The sequence below is a fragment of the Crocodylus siamensis genome, chromosome 11, assembly GCF_052110815.1.
Source record: "Crocodylus siamensis isolate JL-2025a chromosome 11, ASM5211081v1, whole genome shotgun sequence".
Taxonomy (NCBI): Eukaryota; Metazoa; Chordata; order Crocodylia; family Crocodylidae; genus Crocodylus; species Crocodylus siamensis.
This window is the reverse complement of record NC_143405.1, coordinates 38,734,114-38,751,277: the sequence shown is the minus strand read 5'-3', so window position 1 is coordinate 38,751,277 and position 17,164 is coordinate 38,734,114. Positions and strand designations below refer to the sequence as shown.

Here is a 17,164-nt window from a genome sequence, read left to right as displayed (position 1 = left end):
TGTCAAGGGAAGGTTCAACCATGCAGAATGAACACCCCTGACAAGTACCATCTCCTTCTACTCTAAGTGCAAGGCTTGTTTCTGCAACCTTGCTTTCTCTTATATACCCATTTAAAACACCAGAACAAAAGCACTCCACTTCATACTTCTGTACCAAGGGCAAAGATGGAGACAACAAGCAACATATCATCTCAGTTAATGACGTCCTGCAACCATGCTCATTGCCATAATATGAAGAACACTACATAAGGGTAGGGTCATCTAATCTTTCTCCGGATGTATCCACTCATTACAGAATAGGAGGAGATAATATGCCTAAAGGCAAATATTTTCATAAGTGACTGATGATTTTAGGTTCTATCTTAAAGATGTCCTGACTCAAAGTGCTGACTGGAACAGCATACATTACCTTTTTCCCCACAAATAAAACAGTGAATATGTCAAAAGGTGTACTTTTGGTGGTCCCAAGCCTATTTGACAGATAAGAGCTGAGACACTGGTTCAGTTCCATTGCTCAGGTTCCTCAGGGAAACAGGGACTCTCCCATTGCCTGCTGGTCCCCCCTAACTAGTTTGTAACAGGCCACTAGATCCCCCCTCAGCCTTCTCTTGTGGAGGCTGAACAGGTTCAGGTCCCTTAGCCTCTCCTCGTAGGGCCTGCCCTGCTGCCCCCTGATGATGCAAGTAGCCCTCCTCTGCACTCTCTCCATGTTGTCCACATCCCTCCTGAACTGCGGCGCTCAGAACTGGACGCAGTACTCCAGTTGCAGCCCGACCACAGTGCCGCATAGAGGGGGAGGATCACCTTCTCTGACCTGCTTGAGATGCATCTGTGGATGCATGACAAGGTACAGTTGGCCTTCCTGACCGCATCCCCACACTGCCAGCCCATGTTCATTTTGGCATCAACGATGACTCCAAGATCCTTTTCTGCCTCTGCACTGAGGAGAAGGGAGTTCCCCAGCCTGTAGGCATGGTGCTGGTTCTTCTTCCCCAGCTGCAGTATCTTGCACTTGTCAGTGCTGAAACCCATCCTGTTGCCTCTTGCAGAGGTCAGTTCTCCTTTTACTTTCCCATCAAAGTCATGGAAAGCAAGAGCCTTGGCAAGAAGCAGGACTCCCTTACAGAAAACAGTCTGGACAGTGGTTGCACCCCTGTCACACCCGGGTTTCTCTGTTCTGTGGTTCTGATCACCCCCACCTCCTCTTCCTCCTACTTCATCTCTGTGTGCCTTCTACCTGTGCCCCTATGGTGATGCCAGAGGCAAACTCACAGGTAGAAGTGCCTGAAGCAAAATGAACACCCAGTCCAGGAACAGGCAGAGCCTAATGACCCAGGGGGCAGAAGCAGAGGGGTCCAGAGCACCCTGCATAAGCCTGAGCCCCAGGCCAGGAAGGGACAGCCTGGCTGCAAAAGCCACCAAGGACAAAAACTTCTCAGAGAGGTGTGAAGACCAGAGCCCAGACTGTGGCAAAAGGAGCCTCAAACCAGACTGTAATGAGAGGATTCAGCAGGGACCCCTGAGTAAAGAGAAGCTGAGGATCTGCATGGGAAGCAATCTGAGTACCTTGGATATTTTCTGTTTTGTTTTTTTTCTACTTGAAGCCCAACACAAAGGGGTGTAGCGTACCCCATGTGGGACATTTCTTTGAGCCAGGACCAGTACTTTCATTTTGCGGTTTTCATTTTTCCACAGAGGACTGGATTGCACCTGTAGGGGAGGTGGAGACCACTGAAAGGAGATGCCTGGGGACACCCCAAACTTGAAATTAAGCTGAGTGGATACAGGGTGAGGAATACAGTAGGTTCTGTGACTGAATGACACCGGGGTTGTCCAGACTATAAGGCAGGAGGATGGCAGGGGGAATCAGGTCTAAAAGCCCCTGGCTCCCTATGTAGTGGTTATTGTTGGGCCTGGAACCTGTGGGTCACAGACTGTGACCAAAACTGAGCCAGGAGCTTGTGGCCCTGAACAGTGGGCCTCAAGCTAGAGGGCTCAGCAAGAGTAAGATTGGGACAAGGCTGGGAGGAGGGTGTCCAGCTGTGTCCCCAGTGGTCCAGCAGTGGGAAGAGCATCCGGCACTTCCGTGGGCATTCTGGCCATGGGGGATGTGCGTGGGGGCAGGGGGAAGTGGCCAGCTCTCCTTTGGTGGAGAGAAGGGCATCTGGCTCTTCCCTGGGTGCTCCACCCACAGAAAGAGTGGGTGGCTTTTTCTCCAGGTGCCCCCACAACCAGGGAAATTACTGGGTTGACTCCAGCCATGGGGAGAGTGTCTGGACCCATTTCTGGTGGCCCAGCCTCTGTCTTCTGGCCCATTTTTAGCCGGTTGCTCCTAGTTAGCGTGACTTTTCCAGTCAGTGCAGCACCGGCTGGTTTGATGGGTGGCCCAGCCACCCATGCCTTGGTGCAGAGGTGGGTCGGGCATGTGCCTGTTACTTCTACATTGGATCGAGCCCCTTACTTTTTGTTTTTCTAATAGAATGGTCTAAAAAGAATAGGCATTTTGACCAAATGGAACATTTTGGTCAAAATACACATGCACACAAATTCAGTTTGACTTTCTCCAAACCATTTTTTGGATGTTTTAGTTCAAGCAGCCAAACTAAAACATCAGTATTTGCATAGGTGCTGTGCTGAGCACCTACCACTTAAGAGCCAGGCTCCTTTAATATGTCAAGTGAATATGGCCTCTTAACTTTGTGAACTGCTTTGACATCTCCACATGTAACTATGTTATGAAGCAGTACTGCCCAACATCAGTGTAGCACAGAGCAGGCCATACGCTGTGGGGGTGGCTCCCTCCGTATTGCTTGCCAATTCCTGGGCAGCTCTGAAGGCAGTGGAAGAGGTAGCTACAGGGGCCCACATGTTATAACTGCTAATGGACCACATGCCATGGGCTGTCAGTTTGACAGCCCTGCTATAAAAAGACCAAAATATCTGTTTAATGAATAGCTTTCAAATTATTATTCTAATCCTAATTTACTAATTTTTACTTCAAATTATAATCTTCGTATGAAATGAGATTTTTTTTTTCCTTCTTCACAAGTCAGCCTGCTGTTGCTTTTGGATCTAAGTTAGCTTATGCACTAACTTAGATTTTTGTGTTACTGATCATTAACACTACCATTATACCTGCTTATTCTATTCCTATTCATCTCAGACAATCCTACATCACTGTCCAACTTGAGGTCCCTTTTACTAGCCACAGAAAGACATTAATCACCCGCAGCTCTCTCCACATATCTTCTCCGCATCATAGTCTAGTTCTTCATCCTGTTGCAGAATCTCATGTTTCCTGGAATCAACCTCTTATAGTTCCCAAAACGTGTGTTCACAATCCACATACATTCCCTGCTCCATGTGGCAGCTACCACAATCCCAGTTATTTCTTCACCTACTCTTTCTAAACTCCCAGAGTTTTGCTTGTCATCATTTTTTCCCCCACTGAGTCTGCTAACTTAGCATCCATACCCTCCCCCTCTTCTATTCTCTCTGGAATGTTATTTTCCAAATAGTAAGCCACTGTCAATCAATTATCTGCTGGTGCTTATGGAAATCTAGCTTCTGGACTCCTTCCATTAATTTAAACAGGCTTTGAACCTGACCCAAAGTATCTGAGAAAGGTCATCAACTTAGATGCTAATTTTCTTGGGACAAGGACAGTGTCTTGTCCTGTGTGCTATGCAGAATCAGATACACTGGGTGTGTCTACACCAGACACTACATCGCCATAGCTGTACAGCAACGTAGCTCGCTGCTACGGCAACACAGTGTAGGCAGGCACTAACCATGACATCGCCACAACTGCACAGTAGTAATGAGCTACTGCATAGTAGGATTATTGCTACTGAGCAGTAGGGTCGAAAAACAATCCGTGTGCCACCGGGACTGCACAATAGTAAGTAGGGGTGCGCAAAATGGGTCGTATTCAATTTGGATTCAGCCTGAATCAGGGGCAGTGACTAGATTCATTGATTCGGATCACTGTCCCAATTCGATTCAGCTGAACCCAAATCTGAAGATTCGATCATGATTCAAAGAATCAGACATTTGGCCATAGACACAGATTTAAATGTTTTTTCTACATACCTTGAGGTACCAGGCGCAGCTTGTGAATGCTGCAATAGTGGGGCAAATGGAGCGGCCCACAGGAGTGCGGGCCACCCCCCCTCCCCCATGTGCTCAATGGCAAACCTGAAAGTGGACTGGAAGTATTTCCGGTCCACTTCTGGACCCACTGCCAAGCACACTGCCCCCCACCCGCACCTTCCCAGCTCAGCAATCAGCCATGGGGGACCCCAGATACCCCCCCAGATGCAGGAGGCACCAGCCACAAAGCCGGGGGAGTGCGGGGAGTGTGGCCCTAGCGCACTCCCCGACAGACCCAGAAGTACACTGGAGATGCTTCTCGTCCACTTCCAGGTCTAGTGCTGAGAATGCTGCGGACCCCACCCCATGCTCCTGTGGAATGCTCCATCCACCCCGCCATCTCAGCATACATGAGCCACCTGGTACCTTGAGGTACGGAGGAAAAATATTTAAAGCTGTGTTTATGTCCGAATCATCAAATCTTTCTGAATCAATTTGGAGAATTCTCATTCGATTCAGAGAGATTAAAGGGTCTCCTGATTCAATTCAGATTCAGCGATTCAGCTGAATCGAGCCAAATCTCCACCAAATCAAATCAGCAACTGAAGCTTCACACAACCCTAGCAGCAGGTACTAAATGGCTGTACGGTACCAACTACGCAGTCAGGGGCAAATATAGATGCCACCCACTGATTAGCAATTACAAACATAGGATTAGTTCTAGGTTTGAATATTTCTGGTCGAACTCTGCCCTCCTATGCATGCATGCAGCTCTTTACATTTATAATGATTTGTGGTTTGGTCCCAGATTTATCCTATAAACCAGAATGATGTTAGAAGACTTAGTCTGGTTTATTTTGCAAGTTATACATCACATTTTCTCATTATACATAATACTGTTGTGGTTTGTTTTATAAATAAGATGCGACTTACAATCCTCCATCGAATTTTGTTTTTAAACTATTCATTCATTCATTATTTATTAACAAGTAGAGCAGAATTGGGGGGGGGTGTATCAGAATGGTATATAACTTGCTTAGTTCACAACGTGTTGACAGTTTAATAAAAAGCCACTCAGCTAGTTACAGTGCTTTTTATTTCAAAAGATACCACTTCTCTAATCAGCTGAAGTATAGCCGCAGTCCAGCACAACTGATCTGAAAAGGGGCATCCTTTGAAATAAAAGCTGCTGTAAACAGCTGGAGCACCTCAACAATTCCCCACAACTGTTTGCTATGGTTGTGTGCGCCCTTGGCTAGTTTGTGAAGAAACTAACCCTGGGAAGAATCCAGGTTCTACTGCACAAAAGAACTACATTAACTGACAGCTAAAAGTAGAACTGGTCAAAATGCAGAAAAGGAGTCCATAGAGAAGGATGAAGCTGCAAAGTTGGCTTTAATGCTAATGTATGATGTAATAAGTTTTTCGAAATTTTCTGGGAAATTAAGTTACCTTAAACTTTTCATTTTGGGGGTAATGTATGGTGCTTTGAAAACAAAGGAAGCTTCCAGAAACAGCCAATCAATCCTATCACACCCTTAAAAATAAAATACAGTTTTGAAAATAGAATTTTTGCAAAACAACATTTAAGAACAGCTTCTATTTTCATAAAGGCCCAAATCCAGACAACAGTGCTATGTGGGGCCCAGAGCTGGAACCTTCAGTATTGCCATGTTGCTTATGTGTTTCCCAATTTCACTCCTTACTGTAAATATACATATGCAGCTACTCCCCTGATCACACACACACCCCCATACACCCCTTTTCAATAAGCATTGGTGTTACAAAGGAATATTTAGGTTAAGCAAGAAAACTTATTTCTAGCAACATGTTGTTTTTGTTGAACACACAAAACAAAGTATTAATTTAAGACTGATTTTCATTAAAACTAATAATTGTCCCAGAGCCTCATATGGGCTAGTGACATAACTTGTTTGAATTTGATAGTATCCATATAAAGTGTTTCACTTTGTGCCAATTTTTTCTTCTTTTATTTTCCAGAAGAGGAAAATTACAAACATAAGGTGAATTAAGCACGAGGAAATAAATCATTAATACGAGGAAGAAAGAATGAACAAATATACACTCTGTCCCACATATGCTAGCCATGGTCCAGCATTAAAAGAGTACAGAGAAAATAAAACAAATAAGACAGAAATAAATGGTATGCAAATTGGGCCTCCATCTATCTGAAAAGAAAAATACAGTTGGACAGAAAACAGAGTGGGATTGTAATATAACTAAACCTCTGTGAAGGCAACTACAACGCAGCTTCCACTAAATCAGAGAAATACCAATTCAAGTCAGAGTAAAATTCTGAGTGTTCCCTGCTACTTCAGTTTGTAGTTTCCCTAGAATTCTCCCATTAATGTGTCAATGTCTGTCTTCCAGTTGTTTTAGCCTCTTCACTTACAGGACCAGCTAAAATCTGCTGGCAGCAAGGGAGGTCTGTACAGAGACATTTTTGTTGCCTGTGCCACATCCCTTGGTCCCTTCCCATCCCAATTATTTCAAAACTATTATACAGCATAGTCACAGGTTCAAATCCAGCTGGGGTGGAGTTAAGAAAAGAACAGGCTTCACAAAAAACTACACATTCTTTCCATAATTGCTTCCAAAACTTAGTTTGTCATTGTCATCTTAAATTATCCAAGTATAGAAAAAATGCTGCAATAGACAACACTGTGAATAACCGTTTGTGTATAAGGGACAGCAAACTTCAATTCTCTGCATACTACAAATCAAAGTGAAACATGGTACTGGTATTATCACACTCTTGTGTCATTGTGTACACCTATCATTTCAAGCATGCACTCCAACTCAAGATATTTTAGCCATCTACAGAGTACTTTGTATCTACTAGGTCTAGGATCACTGAAACCTGCTGTTCCTTCTTCCAAAACAGTTGTTGTTACAGCTTTTCTTCAGCTACGCCTTTGAAGACCCTGAGGTTGTTTAGTATTCAAATTTTAATTGGATTAGGCATCTAAGTGCCCTACACTTTTCTAAAAATCACAATTGTACGGAGAAGTCCTGACTTGGCATATGCACGCAGAGGGCATGGGGGGCTGTTTAAGAATGAATAAGTGGAGTGCCCAGTAGTTAGAGACTTGCTTGTGCCACCAAAGTCTCAGATTCAATTCATTGTGTTGCCAGATACCCAGTGTGTCCTTAGGCAAGTCACACAGTCTACTCAATAGATGCCTAGTGATTGATGGCCCTAGCATACTTAAATAAATGCCCCATCTGACCAGGTCAGAAACCTTTAGTTCCTTTTGGCAAAAATTTGTTAACCCTTGGCCATCAAATGAGAGAGTAATAGAAGGAAAGGAAAAGATGACTCAGAGACGATCCGTCACTCTAACCTCATTAGCCCTTCTGCAACTCCAAAACTGCCTGTTGGTTCTTGTCAACCAAAGCGCCAGAAATTGAGTAATTAGAGCCTGGGAATGGCTGTTTTTAGTAGTATATGACTGTCTGGAAAGAGTTTAGGTTAGAGAACTGAAAAGACCTGCAGGAGATAAACATTTAATATGCCACTTCATGGCAGTCTCCTTCAAACTATACAGGGATATTGCAGCTTGTTGATGGAACCAAATTAAAAACACGGGGGGGGGGGGGGGAATTATACAAAGCTGTGCGACCACAGGAACCATGATGCACTATACCAACAGTAGAATGGTAAGAGGTATGGACCTTCAGGGATTGGCCCCCATTTACATCTACTGCTGTCCACCCTGTTGTTGCTAGTCCTGCCTTCTGGCCATGAATGGCTGAGCAACTGTGAATGCTGGTGCTTCCCTTTCACATGGCTTTATGATCATGATGCCTTAGGCCTTAAATAAAGACCTTAAATAGGCCTCAAATACCCATCCAATCTTCAATATACCACTAGATAGTGAAGTTTCCTTGGAACCACTGTGTTATATGTTGATCACGGCCTTCCAAATGCTAGTATTTCATTTCTTTAAAATTACTCACTAGTACCTATTTAACACAATATATTTACATTTAAAATAAAAGTATCCCACTGTAGGAGAATATAAAAGTACCATAGATTTGCTTATCACCTGAACAATCACAGGAACATGCTTCCACATAACTTGTTTTTCCTTCCAAAACTCACTTGAAATTGTTTCGTTCTATCATGTTTACTTTACACAAATCCTATTTCTTCCTTACAGATGGATATAATCTGTCAAAGACCTGGAACATTTTATCCCATAACAAAATATATTCAAAGTACCATCTGTTCTTCCCGCAAGGGCACAGTAATGCCAGAAACTATTTAACATTCCATAAAGTAAAAGCATACATTGGATAGTCTCTTGCAAACATGAAGTAAGGAATAATTTGGAATTTGGTGATAGACTTTTTTTTACTGGGATTTTTCTTAAAGAGAGAAGAAAACATTTTTTCCTGGTTTATTTCCTTAAAATTTCACACATGGTATTAAGCAGTAAGAAATATATGATGATCTAGACCTTCTTTCATAATGGACTTAATCCTATTCCTATGTAATTCAGTTTTAGAGTAGTCTTCCTAATAATTTCAGTGAGATATGGACTGTACCAGTGGAGTAATTCATAGATTTACCAATAATAAAACTAGATATATAATCCTAACCTAATCCAAATGTTTTGAGACAAAATTAAACAGCTTTCCTTTAGGCTAGGAACAGATGTTACATTTGTCACAGGATAAATTGTACCTGTGCTGTCCCAGAACAAAAATATCCTGGGATTAGGATGTGGACACACACTGCCCTTCTAATCAGGGTTTAGTGAGTAGTTGAATGCAGTGCTGATTTTCTGCTATTGATTCAATGATGCAATCCTAGGATAACTTTACAAATGTAGTTTGCAATATCCTGAGAATAAACTGTTACTACCTCTTGCCTGGGAAACTTGTTTTAGAATCAGTTCTCAGATAATGGGCATCTGTATGCTTGTCCTTTACACCAGATACAAGGGTTTATCCCAGAATAAATAGGACATCCATTTGCAGCCTTTGTGAGCTATATAACACTGATACATAAGGTCCAAATGCAGAAGACAAAAATTAAAAAGTATGTAAAAATGGTGCTTTAAAAACCCCCACTAAAAGGGTTAGATGAGTGTTGGAACCCTGCCAGACATTATGGAATTCATAGGGATAGGCATTCATCTTGGGGAACATGCAACTCCAGTTAGTGGCATTAATGAGAGTTGTATGAGTTGCACTCTACATGCCACAATGAAGATGTAATCTTTATTAACTGAAAGCTGCTTGTGGAATACCATATATCACTGCATATAGAAAAGACTATCCAGCAAACTGAGAAATCACTAGCTAACAGCCTGCTACAGTGATAAAATTAGTATCTGAAGTTGATTCACTTCAAGATTTCTAGCAAGTCATTTTTAAGTAAGGCATGACAAGTAATGTCTTCATAGAGAAGACTTTCTGTTCCAGTGAGAAATTTACTGCAGCAGGGAAGCTTTCACCAAGAACACACTATTCCCGTACACAATGCACACATTTTTCCATCACATCAAATACTTTTTCCTTTGGGAAGAAAAGAAACTGAAAAAAATGCAACTGGAGAAGTGATAAATGTGTCAAAATCCAAATTACTTGGAGATATTTTGCAATACAATCATCCTTTATGCTTGTCTAGCTCAACTCATATGGCTCACATTCAGCCTGTCACACTGAATCATTGCTACTTCTTGACTTATATTAACAAAAACAAACTTAACTTTCATTTCAGTATGTGAGGTAAAAACCGTTCTGAAATCACAGTTAAAAGGCCAGAAGCAGAGTTAGAAATAATTGTTTTTCTAAGAAGCTCACTTTTGAAGAGAGAATAAAATAGTTCACCGAGATCTGTCTAATAATACAAACACACATGTTTTGCTTATGGAGTATTTTACAGCAAGTTATGTTGTAAGGAGTTTTGTCCATGTGCAGAGTAGCCATAGCCTTAAGCAGTGTATTAACTGTAACAGACTACACAACAAATCATTCCACAGATACCCAAGTCTTTAAATTGTATGAAATGCAAGATATTTAAGAATATATTAAACTCTGATTAACAGTTAGAAAGCATTTAGACTTTAGAGAACTAAGTCAGTAAAAAGTCAACACAAGCAAGATCTCTCTGAAACAAACAGAACACATTTTATAGAGCAAAACTAAAGCTAAAGCAGTTATTTCACACTATTCACAATAAATGTGCAACAAACAACGAGTTAATGATGAATTCTGCTAACCTGCAGATGTGCAGAACTGTAGAAGCAGTAAAATTTTCCTTTACCCTTTTGTCTTCTGTTATGTTACTAGTGCTCTGTTTCCTAGTGTTGCTTAAACTCACAAGTTCCTTTCCCAGCTCTGTTTTAGGAACTGCCCAGATTTTGTGGTGTAATCTGAGCAGGGAAGTACCATGTGCCTATGATATGGTTAATTCACTTTTTACCCCCTGTGATGTCTGAGGAAAGAGCTTAGAGTTTCAAAGGATTGTTCTCTGTCCAATAGAATCCAGGTATAAATTAGAGGCAGTACTTTTGTATCTGGCAGTTTGGAATTTCATTTGGCATCTTCAAGTCAGAAGCTACAGTCATTCATACTTCCTGGGCCCGATCCTTCGCATTTGCAATATGCAAAACTCCCACTGGCTTCAGCAGGAGTTTCACACAAACGGGTATGCAGGATCAGGCTGGCAGAAGGCAGACATGGAAACAGAGCAATTTAATACCAAAGGCCAAAAACAGATGTGGGTTTTCTCCCAGGACAAAGCCTTTTATTATGGGATCCTACAGTCCTACAAGTCCATTGCCCCTGCAGAGTATATGAGATGACAACCCAGACTAATCTGAGTTAAGTGCCATTCTAGATGCATGTGTAAACAGATGTCCAATGAGAGTCAACACCCAGGACAATCAAACTCAGGATAAACCCAATGTCTGTTTTTACCATAAGAAATTTCTCTTGGGAACTTGGAAGTTGTGGCCAATACCACAGCTTGGACATGGGAACTGCTGAACTACAAGTAGGTAGAGGTGTACTGATCTATCGGTGCCAGTGTTCCCTCTAAGCTGCACATGTGTGTTGCCACGCACAATAAAAAAAAATCATGCCGCACAATAACTTTTTAATGCCACGCACACAGTGGGACACCAGCGCTCCCCCCACTGCTGGCTTTGGATCCAGCCGCTCACCACTCACCCCAACCCAGCCACGGGCTGCTGCAGGAGGAGGGAGAGGTAGGCACACTGAGACACCCATGCACTTCAAGCCAGGATTGCTCACAGATTGCTAAACTTTAGAGGGAACATTGATCAGTGACATATCGGAGCAGCACTGATAAGAGGAAAATTAACATTAATTGCCATCAGCTTTTTTGACCAATGTAGCTGATAATGTCACTGATAAATATAATATGCCTTCTGGCTGGGGCCCCCAGACACTGCATGCATGCATGCAGCCATACACATGCATACGGCCAGGAATGCAGCCAAGCAGTGTGGAGATCAGTGCCCTGCAGGTAAGTCTGTGAAGGGCAAGGGGTGTAGAAGAGGGAAGGAGTAGATCGAGACCATCACAGTGAGGGAGGAAGTAGGGCAGGGGAAGGGGCTGGAGGCACTGCCCAGCCAGGGCCATGAATGGGACCTAGGAGCAGGAGAGTGAGCAAGATGGAGCCACAGGCTGCTTGTCCACAGGGTGTGGAGGGTAAGAGGGGGCGGTTCCCCGTACTAAGTGCACCCCTGAGAGGAGGCATGGGCTGGGTATGTACACCCCCAGATTTGTGGAGGGGGCAGATGCAAGCTGTCCACTGTGGGCTCAGGGCTCTGCTCTGCTGCCTTTACCCCAGGGGTTCCACCTCAGCCGTGCAGCCCCCGGCTGCCCAGCAGCAGTGGGGGAGCAAGTTGTGTCTCCCGCTGCCAGGGGACTTGCAGCCGACACGGGGCTCCTGGGGCAAAGGTAGCAGAGCAGAGAGCCCTGAGTCCACAGCGAGCAGCTCGCAACTGTCCTCATCCCACTCAGCTCAGCTCTGCTCTGGTTGAAAGCCTTACTGCACTTAAAAATGGTGGTGGCAGCACTTAGACTAAAGCTCATTGGGCAAGACTTAGTTCAAACCCCTAACCCCCCTCCCCCCCCCCCCACACACACACCCCGCTGCCAATTTTAAGCACCAGAATGCTGATCCACTGTATGAGTCCATCCTGCTCCCCACCCTCACCCCAGGTTCCACTGAGTGCTCTGGCTGGGCAATGTCTCCAGCCCCAGCCCCTGCCCTACTTCCTCCCTCACCATGGGGGCCTCAATCTGCACCCCCCCACCCACCCAGACTCACCTGCAGAGAGTTGCTCTCCACACTGCCCGACTGCATTCCGGTAAATCAGATATTGGATCAGTATCAGCCGATATGGCTGGTTAATAATCAGCTATCAGTATCAGCTAAGAAAATCTTAATGCCAGCACTTATCTTAATGCAGCCTTGCTAGAGTTTTCCAGAGCATAGAAAGGACGGCACATGCCCAAACACACACATACTCTGTGGTGTGTCCTCTCCCCTCTTGCGCTTTAGGCCCAAGCTCAAAACCCTGAGCTTTCATTTTAGCTCCTGGAGTCCACTCTTCTCCTGGGTAAGAAGAGTGATAACCTAACCTTACAGTACTAAACACTTGATCTTTGGACTCCAAAATAACTTTTTGCCCTCTGACAGCTCTCTACATTCTTAACCCTCCTTTACACTACTGTAGACAGTTTACCAAAAGGAACATGGAGGAGAAAGCTACATCATCTTTGAAATACTCACTGAGAAACAGCTGCTGAGGAAGATTAAAAGGGAGCAACAGTCAGGGGTCACAAAGGAAGGAGAATCCAAGACACAAAGGCGGCAGAACAAATAGTAAATATAAACACTTTGTGAGAGCTTTACCTCTGGCTTAGAAGAATGCAAAGTAATTATGTCTGGGAGGCTAACTCCCTTTTAAATATTGTTATCATTCTCTTTTAACTGACTTTGATGCTAACACCTGTGTTTTACGGGATTATTTGCAGTTCCTCACAACTTACACATGTACTCACTTTGAGCCTCATCAAGTTATAGCTTGGTGTAGTAAACTGACTTGATCTTACAGGAAGGCCCTAGTTCTACTTCATCCAAGAATCTGGTTGATTAGCTGAAATACTTGTCTGAAATTAAAATGAATATGAAGTTAATTGGAACAGTTTGGTTTTTTTATATGACTAATTTTCTTTTTATTAAAAAGCATAACTTTATAAGCCCTTCATCATCAATTTAGGGGCTAAATTTATAATCAGGAATTTTTATCTTGCTCATTCATAATGTAGGCTACAAAAAAACAACAACAAAATTAGATAACAAGTGATTTAATTATTTAACATAATGACAAATAGGTGCCTCTACAAGCAAAGGTCTATTTTTACCTATATAGGAAGCAACGCACTGGTCTGCCAAAGCACCTCAGGCTTGCTTGGCAGAGATCAACTAAGCCAAAAGAATCAATGGTTTCCATACTTTATTATGAGTTTAACAGCACCAGCAGAGCTGACAGATTGTCAAACAGCTATCAAATATTAACTTCCAGCCATTGCAGTTTGCTTTGTATCAAACAGTTCAAAAAGTGAAAACATCCCCAGTATGGACAAATGTACATTTGTAGCCGCTTCAAAAGGAAATGATGCTCCTGCTTGGGAGCATGCAGCAGCTGTTATGCATCAGCCTACAGGGATACAAAGGTAGCCAAACCTTTCCAACTTTAACACTGCATCCTGGCAGCATTAGAATAGTTTAACTCACTTGTACCACTTCAAACCCATGGTCCATACCCTCATATTCTATGACCTATAACTCAAGCTGTGTAGCGTTCCAGTATCAAATTCTTAACTGTTCATCTCTAGGCCCTCATCTTCCATTACAGTATGATAATTTAATGCCACTTTGCTGAATAATGCTGACAGTGAAACTCAGATCTCTGGCACACATTACACTTAAGACATGCTTAACTAGTTAGTCACATCTTAAGTTATGACCCAGTCACATGGTAATGCAATTAAAGGCATGATAAAACAAGGAATAAGACACAAAGGTATTACACAAAAAATATATAACAACTTTGTGGCTAGTTCCTATCACACCATTAACTGTACAGGGGGCCAGGCATGGTGTGCCCCCGTGGCTGACAGGGCTCCCAGCCTCAGGAGTGAATGGTGCACCCCCACAGCTGAGAGGGCTCCCAGCTGCAGAAGCTTGCTACTAACTGATCATGATTTTGATCCTAGGCTCCCCCTGCATTGGCCTGGGATCTGACGTTAGGCCCCACAATCATGTCTCCTGCCATGCAAGTGTAACACAACAGGAAGTGCAACTGTGAGGATCCCACATCAGATCCCATTGCTTCTTTACCTGCATGTCTGTCAGGGGCCTCAGTCCTTTAGTGTTATAGGTATTAACTATACTTTACTTTACCATTCATTGGTATGGATGTTACCTATTAGTTACTGGAGCATACCCCTGTTTTTGCAGCAGAAAGAGGAGGTTAGTTATATATTTGCATTTAAATATTGTCTAAGGATATCTTTCTATACCAAAAGTCCACTATTCTATACACACTGACAGGGAAGGGAGATGGTCACTGTTCTATTTTTTTTAATATATAGATTCTTAGAACCATTTTCCCACTGTATCAGTGGATGTATTTGACATTACAGGTGTACAAAACTCTTAAGGGCCACATTCAGGTATGGCAAGATCTCACCACTTAATCACCTCAAGATACCTCTTGTAGCAGGGACCTGGCCTGGCACTTATCAGGGTGATGACCACCAGGGTGTCCCGCAGTACACAGGATGCCAAGCTGTCCAAACAGCAGGTGATGGGCCTGCAGGTACACAGCATGCCCCGTCTCACTCTCATCCCCCAGGCAGGGCAGGGAAGTGCCCATCTCAGTGAACCCTGCTACAGTCAGGTACCACCTCCTGATATCTTTTTCATTAACAGTGCAGGAAGGATACAGATAAGGAAGCTAAACATCCGTTGAGAGTGTGGCAACCAGACCCCACCCTGGTATGACCCTTCAGTCTGGGTCCTACTACATTAACTGCAGTTTTAGAATGGAGCTTAAAAAAATGCTAGCTTACTGATTTAAGAATTTATGACTAGTGACATTTTATTAGCCAGTAGAACAGTCCAGAATTTGGCAGAAAAAATTATTAATAAAATATTAGATTTTTGTAGGACCCTTTATCTAAGGATCTCAAATGCAGTTACAAAACAACTGATTCGACCCCACAGTAACTCTGAGAAATAATGAAGACATGTTTACAGATAAACTTTAGCATAGAAACGGGTAGCTATTTAAGCACAAATTTTTAGACTATGACTCCTCAGCCTCACAGACATGAGGAGTCTAGCTGAAAGCACAGGAAGCTTTACTCTCAAATGTAATTTCCTAAAGTGATTTGATGCCATTACATTGTTAGAAATGGAGTATTGTTAGAAATGCACAGTTTGCATCTCGCACCTGATAAGCAAAAAAACACTGCCAAGGACTTTTTTTCTTGGCCAGCCTTGCCACAGTTCTTCTTATACTAAATCACAGACTCTCCCCCAGACTCCCCCTAGCTTTTCTCATGCAGATTACAGAAGCTGGAATTCAACTGACTGTGTCCTTGAAAGGGTGGGGGGTTTAAACTCTTGGTGACCTAAAGAACTTTCTGAGCATGCGCAATTAGCTGATGCATATTTACTTCTCCGCCCTGCATACTTAAGTAGTTCATTATAATGTACATGCGATGGATGTAGTGATGTAACCACATATATGTTTGTATGAAATGGAAATGAGCTGTAAGAGTTCCTGTTTCTGCACACGTGCCCAGGAGGAAGAAGGATAAATACAGCCTGCAAAAATTCCTTAGGGGTTCGGAGTAATCTGAGTCTTTGACTCTGCTCTGACCCTATTTGCAAATACACCTTTTGTGCTGCTAATGAGTGTGTATCTATGATTTTGGTGGCCTCCAAGAAACGGACCACAATCTTTTGCAACAGAATCTGGTGAGCCAGGCAGGAGATTCTCTTGGACTACCCCGAAATTCAGCGACAAGATCGTCTCTGCCACCACGGGGAGTGCGCACCGAGCCGCCTTTTTGGGCTCGCCCAGGGGTTTGAGACGTGAGTTGGAATATTCGGGAAGTTAAAGGCTCCTGTGCAAATTTTTGGTTTCTGAGGACACCAGACACACATTCCGGCATTCTGATCAAGATCTCTGGGGTATCTGAGTGAGTATACAAATTCCCTTGCCCAATTTGGTCTGGGTCCAGAAACAAAGATGTGTACGATTACCGGGAAAATTTTGGCCGGGTTTTCGTTATAAACCGCCTGTTATGAGGACCTTTTGGTATTTGGTGTGCGTTGAGCGCACTCTTGTGGGCATACGGGTACAGGTCGCTCCCATGTAGAGAGCCCAGATACGCCTTTAGGATGTATTTTATGGAACTTCAGTAAATTTGGCAAGCAGGCAGATTATGGAGTGAAGATGAAAAAGGGTGTTTTAATTAAGTTTTGTCAACTCGAGTGGCCAACATTTGCGGTCCACTGGACCCCGAAAGGATCCTTTGTAGTAAAAGAAGTGATAGCTATCCATGAAATAGTTATGCAGAACGGCTATTGGAATCAATTTCCTTATATCGATTGTTGGTTGTGGGTGGTTCAAAATCAGCCACCTTGGATTAAGAAATGCTTAGTAAAGTCTCATGTGATGGTTGTTAAAGGAAAGACTCGAGGAGGACCGCCTGTACTCCCTGAGTCTAATGAGGGGGGGAATTCTGAATTGACTGAGTATTGGACCCAGTCTCCGGTCATAACCCTGTCAGGTAGCGAGGATGAATCAGACACCTCTTCAGGATCCAGGCCCTCTGCACCACCGCTCCCTCCCTCAGGGAAACCACCACCAGCGTATCAAAGCATACCTAATGATTCAGAGTGTGAGCCTCAGCCAAGTGCCCCATCTGAATCAGGGAATAAGGGCTATTATTTGCGCAAGACTGTAGAATCACAGCCGGTGCT

The 17,164-nt window shown here is 43.4% G+C and overlaps 1 protein-coding gene across 2 annotated transcripts in view; it reads right to left on the bottom strand.

Moving 5' to 3' along the window:
• Positions 1–17,164, bottom strand: part of FBLN2 (fibulin 2) — a 247,445-nt gene that overhangs the window by 202,229 nt on the left and 28,052 nt on the right. The window contains exon 1 of one of the 2 annotated variants that reach the window (XM_090021494.1): positions 10,347–10,494. The exons of the other annotated variant lie outside the window; for it this stretch is intronic. The gene's annotated coding sequence lies outside the window, so the exon portion shown is untranslated. Of the gene's footprint in view, positions 1–10,346; positions 10,495–17,164 lie in introns of those variants that run through there. 2 annotated transcript variants of the gene reach the window in all.